At 43.1% G+C, this 18,037-nt stretch overlaps 2 long non-coding RNA genes and 1 pseudogene across 6 annotated transcripts in view; 1 reads left to right on the top strand and 2 right to left on the bottom strand.

Moving 5' to 3' along the window:
* LOC100739840 (E3 ubiquitin-protein ligase ZNRF1) overlaps positions 1 to 18,037 on the bottom strand; it is a 112,050-nt gene that overhangs the window by 80,362 nt on the left and 13,651 nt on the right. The window lies entirely within an intron of this gene.
* Positions 155 to 4,479, bottom strand: LOC146402207 (uncharacterized). Its single transcript, XR_014805454.1, has 2 exons — positions 4,295 to 4,479; positions 155 to 3,404 (listed from the first exon to the last, which is right to left on the bottom strand). It is a non-coding gene; the product is annotated as an uncharacterized LOC146402207 (long non-coding RNA).
* Positions 9,058 to 17,496, top strand: LOC100736686 (transformer-2 protein homolog alpha pseudogene; annotated as a pseudogene).

An 18,037-nucleotide genomic window follows, 5' to 3' on the forward strand; every position in this document is an offset into this window, starting at 1 on the left:
TATTAAATGGTGCAGTCTCTTAGGAAAATAATCTGGGGTTCCTCAGAAAGATTATAAACACTTGGAGTTCCCTTGTAGCTCAGTGGGTTAAGGATCTGGAGTTGCTACTGCTGTGGCTATGGTGACAGCCGTAGTAGCATGGTTTTTTGAGGGGTTTTTGTCTTTTGTCTTTTTAGGGCCACACTCGCAGCATATGGAGGTTCCCAGGCTAGGGGTCCAATTGAAGCTTAAGGCGCCGGCCTACACCACAGCCATAGCAACTCCGGATCCGGGCCACATCTGAGATCTACATCACAGCTCACGGCAACGCCAGATACTTAACCCAGTGAGCAAGGCCAGGGACTGAATCCCCATCCTCATGGATGCTAGCTGGGTTCGTTAAGCCCTGAGCCACAACGGGAACTCCTGTAGAGTGAGTTTGATCCCCATCCCAGGAACTTCCACATGTCATGGATGTGGCCAAAACAAACAAAAAACCAAAAACAATAATCACATGACCCAGCAATTTCACACATAGGTATGTGTCCAGGTGAAATGAAAACATGTGTCCACACGAAAACTTGTACTTGAATGTCCACAGCAGCATTGCTCTTAATGTCCCAAGTGGGAAGCCCTGCAAATGTCTATCAAGAGATGAACAGATAAAACATGATATTGAAACCCAGCAGGACCCTGTGGGGCTCCTGGGCACAAGCCATTCTGTGTCCCCCATTTCTTGTTTTTAGGCAATAGGCCTCATTCATCCTCCTTGACCTTCCCTGAGTTCCAAAGGGCAGGTTCCAACAAACAGCTGCTAAACAGGGAAGGGAGGGGATGCAGAGACAAGGGAGGAGCCATCCAGAAACAATAATGCAGCCTTTAGGGCAGGGTCCCAGTTTGTCAAGAAACATACATAACAATAGCTTTGAGCTCTTCTGCAGAACTAAAACCCCCAACAAAAGAAAGATGTTAACTACTTGATGAAGCAGTCTTCATTCCAAAAAGGAGGACCATCAGAAACAGTCCTGGGGCCACTAAACACCAGCTCTGAAGAAGAATGTAAGCTTGCTTCTACCCTGATCCTTATCTGAGGCCCTATTCTCCACTCCCAAACTCTAAGACCACCTCCTATTCTCTCCCAAAGGAGGACACAGTCTTGAAGGCATTAGCCTGAGGTGACCTCCTTTGCCTGGCAAAGCAATAAAGCTGTTTTTTTTCTCTTTCACCCAAAACTGTCTCTGTGTGTCTGTGTTTTTAGGGCTGCACCTGCAGCATATGGAAGTTCCCAGGCTAGAGGTCAAATCAGACCTACAGCTACAGCCACAGCTACGCCAGATGCGAGCCTACACCACAGCTGGAACCTTAATCCCCTGAGCAAGGCCAGGGATTGAACCCGCAACCTCAAGGTTCCTACTCAGATTCGTTTCTGCTGCACCACAACGGGAACTCCCAGTCTCCATGTTTCTATTCAGCACTGGTTGACAGTTTCAACAATATACCCATACAAGGGAATATTATTCAGCAGTAATGAAGTACTGACGTGTGCTACAATATGGATCGACCTTGAAAACACTATGCTAAGTGAATCAGACGTAAAAAGCCACATATTACGATTCCATTTTTCAAAGTAGAGTTGATCTACAATGCGCCAATTTCTGCTGTACACCAAAGTGACTCAGTCATACATACACATACATCTGTGCATACATTTCCTTTCTTACATGATTCCATTTTCATATAATGTCCAAAACAGGCAAATACATACAGGTAGAAAGCAGACGGTAGTTGTCTAGGGCTGGGGTAAATTGAGAGTTACTGCTTAATGGGTAGGGGGGTTCTTTGGGAGGTAATGAAAACGTTCTAAAGTTGTGGTGATCACTGCACAACTCTCTCAATACACTAAAAATCACTAAACTGTATATTTCAAATGGGTCAACTGTATGGCATGTGAACTGTATCTCAATAAAGCAGGTAAGTAAAAACAGGTCAAGGGAGCTGTTAAGATGGAGAGGTAAAACTTGGCGTTACCAGCAGACACACGATACTTACGTAACCACTAGATTTCTCCAGGGTTGTGCTGTACAAAAGAATGAGATGGTCCAAGGATTAAGCCTCCAACATTAGAGGCAGAGTGAAGAGGAGGAATTGTAAAGGAGATTAAATCAGTGAGAGAGGTAGGAAGAAAACTAGGTGAGTGTGGCATTCTAGAAGCACGTGAAGAAAGAGTTTCAAGGGGACCAGCTCGTCAAATGCATCCAGCTTTCCCAAAATGAGCACTGAGACGGGACCACGGAGTCAGCGACATGAAGGTCCTTGAACTGCCGTGAAAAGGGCCGTTCTGATAAGAGGAGTGACAGCAAACACCCGATGACAGTGAGTTCAAGGAGACTGAAAGAAGTCAAAAATCAAGAGAATCCTCAAGGAGTTTGCTATAAAAGGAAGTAGAGAAATGGGGCAGTATCTGGAGGAGAAGTAGAATCAAGAAAATCCATTATGCTATTTTCAAGATGAAAGAACCACCAACAGTTTGGATGCTGACGGGAACATGCCACTAGAGAAACGGCTTTGCGAGAGAGGGAGGAGGAAGGCCGGGGTGAAGCTCTGGACTTCGTAAGGCGGAACGAGACCCAGAGCCCAGCGGAGGCCTTGGCCTTTGCTCGGAGCACGGACAGCTCAGACCGACCAGACAGCGGGAAAGGGGAAGGTGCACAGATGCAAGGAGGTGGGTAGATATGGTGCTGAGAGCTAATGATGTGTCCTCCATGAAACAGGGCGTCGTCAGCAAAGACTGAGAAGGGCGTGTTGAGAAGAGAGGAAGAGTCCTCGGGGAGGCCGGGGAATGAAGGAACTGCGGAAAGACAGCAGCACTCCGAGCAGCACTAAGGACCTCCTGGAGATCCGTGACTGTGGATTAACAACGAGCCCAGAGAAGTGCCTGGAGTTCCCTCTGGCCGAGGACTACACTGGCAGAGTGGGCAGAGATTGGGATCTGACCCCAAGCAAGTGTGACCAAGCAAAAGAGGGGAAGGGGACTGACAGTGTACAAGAGGCAGTTACAGCGACTGACCTTGGAAGTTGCACTCTCTACGGAGAAAAGCAAGCGCACCGAGGGGTGAGGGGTGAAGGAAACAGAACCAACGGACCACAGGACCTGCTGGAGACTAGGCCTGCTGAGAGGACTGAAGTTTTGATGGGGATGTCATAACACTGCGTGATACCACTTATTAGAGCCACATCACTTTCCACCTGTGTGACCTTGGACTCCTTCCCCAACTGCTGGGGCTCCGACTTCTCATCTGTTAAGTGGGGATGATAACCACCTCGCAGGCTGAGGATTCAAAGAGGGGTTGTTTTGTGTGTTTGTTTGTTTAGGGCTGCACCCGCGGCATATGGAGTTCCCAGGCTAGGGGTTGATTGAATTGGAGCTATAGCTGCTGGCCTACCCCACAGCCACAGCAACTCGGGATCCGAGCCGCACCTGCAACCTACAGCAACCTACAGCAAAGCTCACGGCAACGTAGGATCCTTAACTTACTGAGCGAGGCCAAATAATCAAACCTGCAACCTCACGGTTCCTAGTCGGATTCATTAACCACTGAGCCACGACGGAACCTCCATCAAAGAGTTAATGTATGAGAAGCATTTACACTCGGCCTGGCACTTAGTGAGCATAGATAACTGTCTTTTAGTAGTAAGGCTGGTACTACATATTCCTGTTTAAGAATGTGCATGTTTCTGATTTTGTTAAAAGATGCAAAACCCAACAAAAACAGATTGTTATAAAAGCAACTGTCTCAGTAGGGAAGAGTTCAAAGACTCAAGTATTAAGGCTGGCTCAGACTCAAGTCATTACAGAATTCTTCCAAGTACTTTTCCTACTCTGCTCCTGTTTCTCCACTTTCGGGGACATGGGAAAAATAACATGTGCCATCTGAAAGGGCTGTGAGCTCACAGCAACTCTATAAACATTGACTTAGCTGCTGGGTGATGGGTTCAACTTTACCCGAAACTCAATTTCTAGGTTCTATGCCAGCACCTGTACTTCCTGCCACACGGGTGGGCTTAATAGTCACACGGAATAGCAACATCTTCAAAAATAAAATTAAAATTAAAAAAAAAACAAACAAACCTTAGGAAAGAGTGCTTTTTCCTATTTAGGAACATTTCCATGTCCATTTAGAAATACACCAGACTTCTTCTATGGTTCAAATGATCACTGGTCATTTTATGGCTCCACAGGTCACTGGAGGAGGGAGGAGAGCCAGACATTTGCCTGCCCTGCCAGCCAGGTCACCTGATGGCTCTTCTAGCCCACGGAGACTCGTCTGTGGGATGTAACCCCAGACAGTGTCCAGGGCCCGGCGGGTTGCTGCAGGCCCCTCTGGCACTGCCTGTTTGACAGTTTCTGTTTGCAGCACCCTGAGGAACAAAAACACCCGCTGCTAAGCGCAGAGTCAGCTTAGCTGCCTCTCCACCCCTGCCCTCACCTGTTGTTTTCATTTATTTTTTAATTTTTCTTTTTCTTTTTTTTTTGCTTTTGGGGGCCACACCCACAGCAAATGGCATTTCCCAGGCTAGGGGTCGAATCAGAGCCACAGCTACCGGCCTACACAACCACAGCAATGCCAGATCCGAGCTGCATCTGCGACCTACACCACAGCTCAAAGCAGTGCCAGATCTTTAACCCGATGAGCAAGGCCAGGGATTGAACCTGCATCTTCATGGTTACTAGCTGGGCTCATTTCCACTGCACCACAACGGGAGGTCCCATTGTTCTCTTTTAAAAGGGTGGCTCAGACTGTGAATCCAAGGTAAAAATTTCTAATGCCCAAAGTCTAGCTACTGGCAGAAGCAATCGTCCCATTAGAAGTAAAAATGGAAAGAAGCAGTGAATTCTGAAACAAGTTGCACATACTTAGATTGCTTTAAAACTGAAGGCTGGGAGAGAACAGAGGTGCTATGAATTCTACTGCCTAGTGTGATTTATCTACCAAATGTTCTCTGCATTTGGGGCTGAGCTCTGGGCTCTTTCTAGTTTATAATGTAATAGCTCCATTGAGATAAAAATAAATTTATAGGCGGGGCTATGTGATCTTCCCCTGTGGCATTCTTAGAATAACGTACAAAGAAGTTGGACCAGGAATTCCCTTGTCGGGCAGTGGGTTAAAGATTTGGCATTGTCACTGCAACAGCAAAGGTCACTGCAGTGGCTCGGGTCTGAGCCCTTGCTGGGGAACTTCCACATGCCATATGTGTGGCCAAAAACAAACAAAAGAAGGTGGACCACATGAGACAGACAGTCTCTCTAGCCAAGAGGTAAAAGGGTAAAAGCATTTTGGGGGGAAACTTCTTGGGCATCAACCTATTACATTATGAGTTCACCCAAACAGCACAATGGCTGGGAAGGGCAGGGAGGGATTTGCTTTGAATAGGTTCTCCCTCCCAGGTACAAGTTTCTGGCAATTACCCAAGAGACAAAAACAAAACAAAATCCACATATGCACAAGGAAGGACAGAGAACAATGAAGAAAACATTAAGAAAAAGACAGGGTGTGAAACAATATAAGCAGAGTGTGACTTCTACTGTTTTAAACATATCTATTAATCCCCAGGGAACAAATTCTGGAGAAATACATACCAAAGGGCTCATCGGGGAACTTAGGCTTTCTATGTCAATGTTTGAAATCCTTACAAAGAATATTCTGATTATTTTTGTGATCATGGGGAAAAAAATCCAGGAAGAACCCACGCTTCCAGATTTGCTTGAAAAACAAAAAACTGCATCTGGAAACCAGAGAGGCCTAACTTCTCTGTTTCTGCCGAGCGACTCTGGTTCATGCTTTCCAACTCCTTCACCTGCTGGAGGACGTGTTTCTCTTTTACAATTGCTTTTTTTCTTCTACAAATGCTGCCTCTGAATTCTTTCGAAACCTCTCCCAGCCATCTTGAAGCCATCTTTTTCTTTTGGATTAATTTCTTCCAGAAAGTCAACTCCAAGCTAGCTTTACCAATCCTACAAAATTCACCAGAATGAACTAAGTAATGGACTCTTTTCTATAAAAATTACCTTTATCTTGGAGTTCCCTTCGTGGCCCAGTGGTTAATGAATCCAACTAGGAATCATGAGGTTGCGGGTTTGATTCCTGGCCTTTCTCAGTGGGTTGGGGATCCGGCGTTGCCGTGAGCTGTGGTGTAGGACGCAGACGCAGATCGGATCCCGCGTTGCTGTGGCTCTGGCGTAGGCCGGTGGCTACAGCTCCGATTCAACCCCTAGCCTGGGAACCTCCATATGCCATGGGAGCGGTCCTAGAAAAGACGAAAAAAAAAAAAAAAATTACTTTTATCTTTACCCCTAAAATTAATATCCTCCTCATATATATCTTCACTGAACAACTTTTATATTTAAGGACTCTATACCATGAGCCATGAATTCTCTAGAGATGGAATTAAAAAAAAAAAATTTCTCAAGTACTACATTTGGCTCCTAGCAGGTTCTCTGCAGTCAACAAGAACAATGTCCTTTCTCTGAACAGCAAACTCTAAGCCTCAAATCCCAGTAAACAGGTTTAGTGTCACAGGCCAAGTTCAGTTTGTCTGCATCAGGCACCCGAGCACTGTGTTGAGAAGGATTCTGAAGCCATGGAGAGCTCCATGATAAAAAGCGAAACATGTTTTCAGCAGTTCTTTGTCGCAGGCAAAGCACAAGGCTGGGGTCACTAGCACCTTCCTCTCTTCACAGTCTTCTGGGGCCAGGCTGGTCTGACCCACACTGTTCTTATTTTCGGTCTATCTTGAGTCCAGTCACTGAGAACTGCTGCTAAATTTGAAGAAGGCGTGGGTGTGTGTATGTGGTGGGGGGGGGGGAGGTGGAGGAAGAAGGTACCTCTTTTCTTGAGAATCTTTAACTGCTGTACTGCAACTCAAAGGAGAATGAGATGGCAATTTAAGGGGGTGGAGAAAGATGATTCCATTACAAGGAATTTCCAACCTGTGTCAAATTTCAAGTAATAAGAACTTGGACTGGTTTTCTCCAGTCATTCACAAACCCATCCTCCCTTGTCACAGTTTAATCACAACTGCATAAAATCAACAGACCTGGGCAATAATTCTTCTCCAGGTAAGATAAGTAGGCTTGGGTTTACCACTCCATCTCATAAACCATTCTCAGAATGCAGCACCCAATCTGAGTGCCTCCCACCTACATATACAACAGAATGGCAGTAACTCAAAAGAAAGCCATCTACTTTCTGGTTATCAACAAGTTCACGTGATCCAGTCCTTCAAACGCCACACTCACCAATTCTCTGTCTACTGTAAGAATACTACGGGAGAGTTCAGAACAGCACTATCCAAGAAACTTTTCTGCAGTGATGGAAACATTCTGTATTTGTGCTGTCCAATTACAGTGGTCACTAGCAATTTGTGGCTACTGGTACTTGAAATGTGGCTGGTGTGACTCAAATGAAATTTTAAATTTCAATTAATTATAATTGAAATAGCCACATGACTACTATATTGGACAGTGCTACTATACTGGACAGAAGAAAGAGAATAAACCCATCCTCCCTAGAAAAGAGAAAGCTCTAAAAGTTTATGCTGTAACTTCCCTTTGCATATCCTGAATTCAGAGGAAGAGTTAAGCCCTCTGTTGCCATAGAAACAGAAACAGATCCCTGCCACAGCTGTGAGGCCCCAAGAGGTACTGTGCTGAAAGATTTCCCTATATGACTCAGGAGCTGCTCTTCCTCTGGAAATACAGAACAAAATCATGATGGGCTTCCAGCTTCCTGCCTCCCTGTTCACAGCACTTGTTTGCTCAACAGTATAATGCCAATGATAGAGCTAGAATTTTTGAGCAGGAAGAGAACAGAAATCACTTATTTTCCTAAAGAGAAAATCTAAATCCATGAAAGTAAGGTGATTTATTCCTTTGAAAATTTTTGGTTTTTTTTTTTTTTTTTTTTTTTGTCTTTTTGCTATTTCTTGGGCCGCTCTCGCGGCATATGGAGGTTCCCAGGCTAGGGGTCCAATCGGAGCTGTAGCTGCCAGCCTACGCCAGAGCCACAGCAACGTGGGATCCGAGCCGCGTCTGCAACCTACACCACAGCTCATGGCAACGCCGGATCCTTAACCCACTGAGCAAGGGCAGGGACCGAACCCGCAACCTCATGGTTCCTAGTCGGATTCGTTAACCACTGCGCCATGACGGGAACTCCCCTTTGAAAATTTTTTACACAATTGAAGGTAATAAGTCAACAACACACAAAGAATTTAAAATGTAAGAGTTCCCTGGTGGCATAGCAGGTTAAGGACCCAGCATTGTTACTGCTGCAGCTCATGTCACTGCTGTGGCATGGGTTTGATCGCTGGCCCAGGAACTTTCACGTGCCACTGGCACGGCCAAAAAGAAAATAATAAGAATAATACAATAAAATGCAGTTCAATGAAATAAAGAACTCAATGGATAGATCAAAAAGCAGGTGAACAAAGAATTAGTGTACTAAAAGGTAGAGACAGAAGTTACCAATAGTGTAGCATACAGAAATAAAGAGTTGGAAAATAGAGAAGTGTTTAAGAAACATAAAGGATAGAATAAAAAGGCCCAATATATGACTTTCCAAAGGGAAGGATGGAGAAGAATAAATTGCAAAATTTGAAGAGATACATGCCTGAGAATTTTTCAGACACTTTGAAAGGCAAGAAATCTCAGTTTCGGAGTTTCCATCATGGCACAGCAGAAACAAATCCGACTAGGAACCATGAGGCTGTGGGTTCAATCCCTGGCCTCGCTCAGCAGGTTAAGGATATGACACTGCGGTGAGCTGTGGTATAGGTCTCAGATGCGGCTCAGATCTGGAGTTGCTGTGGCAGTGGTGCAGGCTGGCTGCTACAGCTTCAATTAGACCCCTAGCCTGGGAATCTCCATAAGTCAAGAGCACAGCCCTAAAAAGACAAAAATAATAAATTGAAAAAAAAAAAAAAAAGAAAAACAAATCTCAGTTTCAAGAACAAATAGCAAACAAGAAAAATAAAAATAAATTAAACCCTGAACACATGACAGTATATTTGCAGACTACCATGAACAAAGAAAAGATTATAAAGCAGCTAAAAGAAAAAACAAAGTAACTCTAAGAGCTGAGAATCAAACTTCTCAACTGCAATGTCAGAAGTCAGAAGATACATATCACTGTCCCATTGCTAAGAAAAAAATAACTGTCAACCCAGATTTTTACACCCAGCTAAATTATCGTTCAATAGTTATGGCAGGTAAAAACACTTTTTTATTTGCAAGCAAAAAAAAAAAAGTTTATGTTTAATAAACTGAAAAAAAATTTAACATCTATCTCTGGAAGAAATTTAACTCAGAAGGGTCAAGTATGATAAAAGAAGGACCAGCAAGCAAAGAATCTGGTAAGTAGATGGATGACTCCAAATAAGCAGACTTTATCAAGCAAAAATAGCAACAACTAATTCTAGCATATAAAAAACGAAGCACAATTATAATCCTAAATCTCAACAATGTGTAAGACAAACTGTGAGTTCTTATATTATTTGGGAAGAGAGTACAAATACTAACATAACTTTAGATTTTATTCAAGTATGCAGAAACTTAAGAACAGTCTCTAAAAGAACTAAAAGCTCAAAAAGGGGGGGTACTAGTCAGGAAGTTTCCACATGGCACAGCAGGTCCTATGTTTGATCCCTGGGCCATGAACTTCCCCATGCCATGGCCATGCAGGATCCTTAACCCACTGTGCCAGGCCAGGGATCAAATCTGTGCCTCAGCAACAACTTAAGCCACTGCAGAGACACCAGATCTATAACCCACAGAGACACAGCAGAACTATTCACAGTCCCTTTTTCTTCTTTTTACAGCTGCACCCGCAGCATATGGAAGTTCCCAGGCTAGGGGTTGGATCCAAGCTGCAGCTGCTGGCCTATGTACACCACAGCCACTGCAATGCCAGATCCCAGCTGCATCTGCGACCTAAGCTACAGCTTGCAGCAACACCAGATCCTTAATGCACTGAGTAAGGCCAGGGATCAAATCCACATCTTCATGGGTACAAGTCAGATTCTTAACCCACTGAGCTACAACCAGAACTCCTCACAATACTTCTTAAAGGAATTAAACTTGCTGATTAAAAATCTCAGATTAGGCTGAAAAAAACTGTCATTTACAGGAGACATATCTAAGATATTAGGAAACAGGGATTGAAAATAAAAGGACAGACAGGAAAAGACATTGGCAAATAGTTAGAAAAAGAAAGCTGGCTTTAATACCAAACAAAACAAACCGAAGGAAAAAATACTGCTAGAGATAAAGATGTTCCCAGGAGTTCCCATTGTGGCACAGCAGAAATGAATCAGACTAGTAACCATGAGGTTGCAGCTTTGATCCCTCAGTGGGTTAAGGATCTGGTTTTGTCATGAGCTGTGGTGCAGATTGCAGATACAGCTTGGATCCTGGGTGGCTTTGGCTGTAACATAGGCTGGCAGTTGTAGCTCAGACTGGACCTCAGCCTGGGAACCTGCATGTGCTGCAGAGTGCGGCCCTAAAAGGAAAAAAAAAGTTCTCTCTGAGGAGTTCCCATCGTGGCTCAGTGGTTAATCTGACTAGCATCCATGAGGACACAGATTCAATTCCTGTCCTTGCTCAGTAGGTTAAGGATCCAGCGTTGCCATGAGCTGTGGTGTAGGTTGCAGACGAGACTCAGATCCTGCGTTGCTGTGGCTGTGGCATAAGCCAGCAGTTGCAGCTCTGATTCGACCCCTAGCCTGGAAACCTCCATATGCCACAGGTGCAGTCCCTTTAAAAAAAAAAAAAAAAAAAAAAGAGATGTTCTCTATGAAAGCAATTCTCCAGGAAGAAACAATTCTAAATGATTATATACTTCAAAAAACTTCAAATTATATACAGCAAAATTTGAAATAATGAGAGAGTGAGGTTGACAATCCAGAGTCAGATTTTAACACAGTTCTCTCAGGAAATGGTAAATCAAGAACACCAAAATTTAGTAAGATATGGAAGATTTAAACAACACAACTAATAAGAGCTTGATCTAAGGATATCAGAATCAAATTTCATCCAATTAGAACAGAATCTTCTCAAGTGTGAATGAAATATGTATGGAAACCAACTATGTAATATGCCACAAATCAAGTATCAATAAAAGCCAAGCAATCAGTATTACACAGACTGCTCTATGACTATAATGCAATTAAGTTAGAGGTCAACTTAAAAGTTCTTGAAGGAGTTCCCGTCGTGGCGCAGTGGTTAATGAATCCGACTAGGAACCATGAGGTTGCGGGTTCGGTCCCTGCCCCTGCTCAGTGGGTTAACGATCCGGCGTTGCCGTGAGCTGTGGTGTAGGTTGCAGATGCGGCTCGGATCCCACGTTGCTGTGGCTCTGGCGTAGGCCGGTGGCTACAGCTCCGAATCTGCCCCTAGCCTGGGAACCTCCATATGCCGCAGGAGCGGCCCAAGAAATAGCAACAACAACAACAACAACAAAAGACAAAAAAAAAAAAAGTTCTTGAAAATTTCAAACCATACCTATAAATAACTCATGACACAAAGAAATACTAAAAATTAGAAAAACATGTAGAAATGAATGATAAAGAAAACAGTGTAGGCCAAATATCATGGGCTCGAGTTAAAGAAGTACTCAAAGAAAAATTCTAGAGCCTTAAATGTCTACAACAGAAAAGGAAATTAAAGTCAGTGAGCATAGGATACACTTAAGAAGTAAGAAAAGCACAAACAGCAAGCCCAGGGAAAGTAGAAGGAAAAGATAAAATACAGTTAAAAGCATAAAGCAATGAAATGGGGAGAAGAGGCGGTAGGCACTGGCAAAACCAAAAGCTGTCCTTTGAAAATAAACTAATAAAAGATAGCTCTGGCAAGACTAATCAAGAATTTCAAAAACCCATATAAGCATTTTTAGGAATGAAAAGGGGGACATAATATAGAGGTAGACACAGAGACTGTCCTGAAATATATGCCTTATCAAAAATAACACAAGAGGGGAGTTCCCGTCGTGGCGCAGTGGTTAACGAATCCGACTAGGAACCATGAGGTGGCGGGTTCAGTCCCTGCCCTTGCTCAGTGGGTTAACGATCCGGCGTTGCCGTGAGCTGTGGTGTAGATTGGAGACGTGGCTCGGATCCCGAGTTGCTGTGGCTCTGGTGTAGGCTGGCAGCTACAGCTCCGATTAGACCCCTAGCCTGGGAACCTCCATATGCCGCGGGAGTGGCTCACGTAAAGGCAAAAAGACAAAAAAAAAAAATAAATAAAAATAACACAAGAGGGAGTTCCCGTCATAGCTCAGTGGTTAACCAAGCTTACTAGTATCCATGAGGACGTGGGTTCAATCCTTGGCCTTGCTGAGTGGGTTAAGGATCCAGTCGGTGTTGCTGTGATTGGACCCTAGCCTGGGAACCTCCATATGCCGTGGGTGTGGCCCTAAAAAGACAAAAAAAAAAAAAACAAAAAAAAAAACCACAGGAATAGAAAACCTGTATAGACCAGTAACACTGAAGAACTTGAATCATTAGATAAAAGCCTACCCACCAGAAAAATCCTAGGCCCAGATGGTTTTAGAGGAGAATTTTACTTAAGTTCTACCAAGCATTCGAAATACAGATATTTTCTTTGTCTCTGTTTCCTCCAAATCCACCTTCCTCTCTGTCCTGTGATCCAGAAGGCTAACAAATCTGGACACTGTTTCCTTGCCTCCTAAACTTCTGTTGCATTTGGCCAATGGGAAGCAGGAGACTGGAAGACAAGACGATAGAGAGACTGGGGGTACTTACTACCTGGCTCCTCCTGAGCTTTGCCCTGGTCTGGCAGTGGTTCCACTCCCCTGTCTAAGTCTGAAGTTCTGTGGGACATCTCTCCCAGGGAGAGAGTTCTCACAACATTGGTAACAGCTCCCTCCCCAAGCACTTCAGATCTAGGTGTTTTAAGGGCTTCCCACCGTGGCCAGTTTCCAGGTGCTTCACTAGCCACAGACAGTTCCTTTAATTCTGTCCACACCTTTGTAAACTGTCTGTTCAGTTAAATTTGATTCAATTACCTCTCTGAGTGTGACATCTCTTTGCAGCCAGAGCTCTAATATGCCTTCATACAAACTATTCAAGGAAAGAATGAACTCCTAACACCTTTTAAAACACTACATTAATCCTAATAACAAGAAAAAAAGTACAAAATTAAGATTATCATTGAAATTTTTTAACATGTATGCAGAAATCCCAAGCAGAATATTAACATATTAAATCTAGCAATGTATAAAAAAGAACACATCCCAACCAGACAGGATTTATTTCAAGAATATGAGGAGAAAGGCAAAAAATAAAAATTTTTTTTTAAAAATTAGGAGTTCCCGTTGTGGTGCAGCGGAAATGAATCCAACTAGGAACCATGAGGTTTCAGGTTCCATCCCAGGCCTCGCTCAGTGGGTTAAGGATCCGGTGTTGCCATGAGCTGTGGTGTAGGTCACAGACTCGACTCGGATCAGGCGTTGCTGTGGTTGTGGCATAGGCCAGCAGCTACAGCTCCGATTGGAACCCTAGCCTGGGAACCTCCATGTGCTGCGGGAGCGGCCCAAGAAATAGCAACAATAACAACAACAACAACAACAAAAAAGACAAAAGACAAAAAAAAAAAAAAAAAAAAAAAACCTATTTGTGATATTCAACAAATTACGAATAAAGGGAAGAAAGGATACTCATCAAAAACATACACAATGCTTCCAATGCCAGAAGCACTCCCTTTACTGGGAGGAACACAAGGATGCCCATAGTTTATAGATCCATATCAACTTTTTACCAGAGGAACTTGCCAACAATCCTAAAAAAAGAAAGAAAAGTGGAGTTCCTGCTGTGGAGCAGCAGAAATGAATCCGACTAGGAACCATGAGGTTACAGGTTCCATCCCTGGCCTCGCTCAGTAGGTTAGGGATCCAGTGTTGCCATGCGTTGTGGTGTAGGTGGCAGACACAGCTCGGATCCTGCGTTGCTGTGGCTGTGGCCTAAGCTGGCAGCTGTAGCTCTGTTTCAACCCCTAGCCCAAGAACCTCCATATGCTATGGGTGCAGCCCTAAAAAAAGCGGAAAAAAAAAAAAGAAAGAAAGAAAAGTGACACATAAGAGAATCAGAAAAGAAGAAACAAAATTGGCACAGCATTGTAATTCAACTACACTTCAATAATTTAAAAAACAGTTAAAGAAAGAAACAAAGCAGTCATTATTTACTGACATGATTCTCTTGGATTTTCTGTGGTTGCTTCCATTAACCACTAGACCTGCAAGAGTTCATCGAGTCTGCTGAATATATCAGAAACCTGAAATAACTATAAAATGGTTCTAAGTATTATTTATAGCAATAACACACACAAAAAACTGTAAGGTTCCCAGGGCTAAACCTAATAAAAAAGACTCAAGATCTTTAAAAAATTTCTAAGTTTCATCCAGAGACATTAAATAAATAAGAGGTTATTTTTACTAATCATTTACTATCTCCTGGGCACTGTTTTGAGCGACATGGATCTATCTATAAGCTCATTTAATTGATACAGAGTACTATACGATACATACTTTTTTTTTTTAACAGTCAATGATGCTTTTATTAAAGCACTAACCCTTTTAGTCTAGCTCTAATGTCCCATTTTGGGGTAGAATGAAGGTTTTCACATAACGGTTATCCAAGTTGTGATTCTGTTTCCTCATAACTATCTGCAATTGTGTTTTTTGTTCGTTCTTTTGTCTTTTCTAGGGCCACACCCACGGCATATGGAGGTTCCCAGGCGAGGGGTCAAATCCGAGCTACGGCTGCTGGCCTACACCACAGCCACAGCAACGCCAGATTCAAGCCGCATCTGCGACCTACACCACAGCTCACAGCAACACCGGATCCGTAACCCACTGAGCAAGGCCAGGGATCGAACCCACAACCTCACAGTTCCTAGTCGGATTTGTTAACCACTGAGCCACGATGGGAACTCCTCTGCAATTGCGTTTGAAAAAAGCCGTAATAATAATATGATCTATTTTTAGCAGTGTAAAAGCTCTTATTACAATTTTTATTTTATCCCTTAGTATAAGATGGGCATCTATGTTTAATCATATTCACAGATTATCTCAATGAATAGAAATGTTCACATTTCAGAGTACTATATGAATATATAATTATCATTAGCCTCACTTAACCTTAACCACTACCCCACACTGCCTCTACCAAGGAGTGTCTTATTGCAGGCACCTCCCTCACAGACACCTCTGGTGCAGCTGGGCCAAGCCCCCAGATAATGCTGAGCCAGACCTGTCCTGAACTCCCCAGCCTCTAGCAATCTGAGGAGACTCTCAATTGAAGGGCAAGAAGCCTCCTTCCGTCAGAGGAGATCACAGCACATACCATGGAAGCAGAGGTTGGGACTATATCTACTCCAACTCACCCAAGGATACAGACCAAGGCTGAAGAAAGTAATCTCCACATGAGGACTGGCCACCCCTTCAGATGCCACGTGGTTTTCCCACCCCTTGGAACAAGTCAACCAATGCAGATTCCTCGGACTTGGAACGTCTCCAGAGTCAAGAACTTGAGGGACATATAACTATTCTTGTCTTTTTAATAACATTTGAAGATTCTGGCTAATGGAAACAAAATACTTATTTAGTATTTTACCCCAACTTTTCTGTTAAGTCTGTAACTATCTCAAAGTTTTTGGGTTTTTGTTGTTGTTTTTGTTTTTACTTTTTAGGGCTGCACCTGCAGCATACGGAAGTTCCCAGGCTAGGGGTTGAACTGTAGCTGCAGCTGTCGGCCCACACCTACACCTACACCACAGCCACAGCCACAACAGATCCACATCTGCGACCTACACCACAGCTCACAGCAATGCTGGATCCTTAACCCACTGAACAAGGCCTGGGATCAAACCTGCAACCTTGGGTTCAATCCCTGGCCTCCCTCAGTGGGTTGGGGATCCAGCGTTGGCATGAGCTGTGGTGTAGGCTGCAGACGCAGCTTGGATCCCACACTGCTGTGGCTGTGGCTGTGGCGTAGGCCTGGGAACTTCCCTATGCCGAAGGTGTAGCCCTAATCACAGGTTCATGATTAGTCAGGTTCATTACTGCTGAGCCACAACGGGGAACTCCCTCAAAGTTTTCTAAAATGTAAAAAAAAAAAATTCCATTTTTATATCTGTAAGTCCACTCCCATCACGTTCATAGATAGACTCAGTTTTATTGAAATGGCAACTGATAAACAACCTGAAACTCCAATAAACATATCCTAACAGCTTTCCCCCCTTCTGTGCTGGCAGAGCTGATTTTAAAATTTATCTGGAAGCAAAAATCTCCAAAAATAGCTGGCCAGTTTTTATTGTTTTTATTGTCGTTGTCTGTAACGTACAGAACTGTTTACTCTGCTGTTTGCTATACAAAGACATAGGGAAACATTACTGTTTGTGCAATATAGTAGGGAAAAAATTTTGAAACTGCCCATTTGGGTTCAGTTTGCCAGATGTCCTGTCATTAAGAATAACAGGTATGAACAGAGAAGTTCACGATAGTCCATACTTTATTTTGTTGATTCTATCTGGATTCCTTTATTTGTCCCCAGAAAGCTTTATTTAGACAACACAGCTTTGAAAGAGAATAAGTAACAAGATGAAAGGATTTGCCCTTCCACAAGGCAAGACAAAACTACAGTAATTAAGAAAGTATTAGCACAAGGATAGACAACTTGACCAGTGGAACAAAACAAAAAGCCCAGGAACAAATCCATGCCTGGAGAGAAACTTGATATCTTGACAGAGTTATCTTGAAAAGGCAGCTTCAAATCAGTAGGAAAAGATTTTTACCATTCCTCACTTGCTGCTGGGAGAGCTGGTTATTCAGATGGAAAAGGATATATTTATATCCTTATCTTATCCCATTCAAACAATTTAATTCTCTACAGATTAAGAAGATAAGGCAAAATGTAAAAACTTTTAGAAGAAAATATAAGATCTTAATCTGAGAAGACACACAGGCAGCGGGGCAAATCCAGATCCCAACACTGTCTAGGAGTGTTTGGCCTCAGTCTGCACACAACTGAGAGCGGATCTTCACAAAGGATTTTCCCCATGTGGGCCACTGAGTGGTGTCAACATGGTTTGTGATCAGAGAACTAGAAGATCACGAGGATTTGCTTTTGTTTATTTTGAGAGAACAGATGACTCAAAGGAGGCTATGGAAAGGGCTAATGGAATGGAGCTGGAAGGCAGAAGAATTTGTGTAGATTATTCTGTCACCAAGAGAGCACACACACCTACCACAGGCATACACATGGGCAGACCAACTCATAGCGGTGGAGGTGGTGGCAGACGTCGAGATTCTCACTCCGCTCTTACCATGACAGAGGGTATGACCGTGGGAACGACGGATACGAAGCCCACGAAGATCACCTTCCCTTTACCATGGTCGACACAGTCCACGATCAAAATCTCATTCCCACAGCCCAAGAGGCTGTTGATAAACAGAACGACTGCAGTTGAGGACCTCTTTATCTCTTTATTTTCTTTTTTTCTTTCTCTGCTTTTAATTCTGGATTTCCCCAAGCTTCTAATCCTTCATACTTCCAAAAGAACATTTAAAAAACCTTTGGTTTATTTAGGATCTACACTTTGTCAGTTGTATTGCCTTTGTCCACCCCTTTTATTATAGTCTTAAAGATGTAACTGGAGTCATCATTTTGAGTAGTTAAACATCTCGAGTAAAAAGGAACCCCCAGTGTTATGCTTTGGGAAAAAAAAAAAAATGTATATATATATATATATATATATGATCTTTATGACCTCAGGGAAAGAAAATTTTTCTTAAGACACAAAATACATAAGCCATTAAGGAAAACACTAGAATATTCAATTACATTAAAGTTACCCATAAGAAATTACAAAGAAAATAGAGATAACCCACAAATTGGGAGATACACATCTGCATCACATATACAGATACATATCTGGAAACAAAATGAAACTGAAACATAAATTCATACAAACTAATAAGAAAAGATG

The sequence above is a fragment of the Sus scrofa genome, chromosome 6 (genome assembly GCF_054392235.1).
Source record: "Sus scrofa isolate SSC_HxYL_T2T_F1_AM1 chromosome 6, Sscrofa_HxYL_maternal_Yorkshire_Landrace_v2.0, whole genome shotgun sequence".
In the NCBI taxonomy this organism is placed as follows: Eukaryota; Metazoa; Chordata; class Mammalia; order Artiodactyla; family Suidae; genus Sus; species Sus scrofa.